Genomic DNA, 2,209 nt, shown 5'->3' with positions numbered 1-2,209 from the left:
TTGAAGGGTCCCAGGTTCGATTCCGGTCAAGGATATGTACCTTGGTTGCAGGCACATCCCCAGTAGTGGGTGTGCAGGAGGCAGCTGGTCAATGTTTCTCTCTCATGGATGTTTCTAACTCTCTATCCCTCTCCCTTCCTCTCTGTAAAAAATCAATAAAATATATTTTTTTAAAAAATCCATCAAAAGAATAGAAATAAATGAATAAAGTTGCAGGATATAAAATCAACATACAGATATCTTTTGTATTTGTATATACTACCAACGAACTATCTGAAAGAAAAATGAAAACAATCCCATTTACAATTGCAACAAAAAGAATAAAGCACCTAGGAACACACTTGAGGTGAAAGACCTATACATTGAAAACTACACAAGAAATGGAAAGGTAGTCTGTGTTCATGGACTGGAAGAATTACAGTTAAAATGCCCATAATACCTAAAGCAATCTATAGATTCGATGTAATCCCAATGGCATTTTTATAGAAAAAGAAAAAAAATCCTAAAATTTGTATGGAACCACAAAAGACCCCAAATAGCCAGAGCAATCCTGGGGGATGGAGGTGGGGGGGGCACAAAAAATACCCAGAGGTATCACACTCCCCAATTTCAAACTATATTACAAAACTAATCAAAACAGTATGGTACTGACAGAAAAAGACGCACAGACCAAAAGAAAAAAGAACAATGGGACAGAATTGAGAGCCCAGAAATAAACCTACACATACATGGGGCAGTTGACATTGCACACCAGTAGTGTTATTGCTAGCTTTACCCAGTGGCCAGATAAGTTTCTATTTACAAAGTATCATACTTTAAAAAGGTCTTAGCTTGTAAAAACATGTAATAAGTAACTTCAAAATGCAACGGCTATTTAATTTTAAGGCATGCCTTTAATATTCATGTAAAACACTGTGTAATATAAAAACACAAGAATGCTCATGATCCGCCCACAATGTGTTAATTTACAACAAAGGAGCCAAGATAATACAGTGGAGAAAGGAAAGTCTCAATAAATGGTGTTAGGATAACTGGACAGCCACATGCAAAATAATGAATCTAGACCACTATCTTTGTTGTTGTGATTCCCCACCCAAGGATATTTTTCCCATTTATTTTTTGAGGGGGGTGGGGGACAAAACAGAGAGGGAGAGAGAAACATCTATATGAGATGGGCATATTAATTGGTTGGCTCCCACATGTGCCCTGATTGGGGCTGGGGATTGAGCCTGCAACCAAGGTATGTGTGCCCTTGACTGGGAATCGAACCTATAACCCTTTGGTGCGCAAGCCAATGCTACAACAACTGACTCACACCAGCCAGGCCTTGACACTATCTTATACCATATACAAAAATTCACTCAAAATGGATTTAAAGACCTGAATGTAAGACCTAAAATAATAAAATACGCCGAGACTGGTTTGGCTCAGTGGACAGAGCGTCGGCCTGCGGACTGAGGGGTCCCAGGTTCGATTCCGGTCAAGGGCATGTACCTGGGTTGCGGGCATTTCCCCAGTGGGGGATGTGCAGGAGGCAGCTGATCGATGTTTCTCTCTCATTAATGTTTCTGGCTCTCTATCTCTCTCCCTTCCTCTCTGTAAAAACTCAATAAAATATATTTTAAAAAAATAATAATAATAAAATACATGAAAGAACACATAGGTAATAAGCTTCTGAACAATCAGTTTCAGTGGTGCTTATGTGAATTTGACTTCAAAGACAAGGAAAACAAAAATAAAGAAATGGGACTATATCAAACTAAAGAGCTTCCTCACAGCAAAGGAAACGACCAAAAATACAAAAAAGGCAACCAACCAAATGGGAGAAGATATTTGCAAATGATACTTCTGAATAAGGCATTAGTATCCAAAATATATAAAGAATGCACGCAACAACAACAAAAATGATTAAAATATGAACAGAGGATATGAATAGATATTTTTCTAAGCAAGACATCCAGATGGCCAACAGATAAGAATATATGTTCAACATCAATAATTATAAAAATGCAAATCAAAACCACAAATAGATATCACCTCATACCTGTTAAAATGGCTATTATAAAAAATGCAACAGCCCTAGCCGGTTTGGCTCAGTAGAGAGAGCGTTGGCCTGCGGACTGAAGGGTCCCAGGTTTGATTCCGGTCAAGGGCATGTACCTTGGTTGCGGGCACAATCCCCAGTGGGGGGTGTGCAGGAGGCAGCTGA

The sequence above is a fragment of the Myotis davidii genome, unplaced genomic scaffold (genome assembly GCF_000327345.1).
Source record: "Myotis davidii unplaced genomic scaffold, ASM32734v1 scaffold73, whole genome shotgun sequence".
NCBI classification, from domain to species: Eukaryota; Metazoa; Chordata; class Mammalia; order Chiroptera; family Vespertilionidae; genus Myotis; species Myotis davidii.
Note: the sequence above shows the minus strand (reverse complement) of the source record.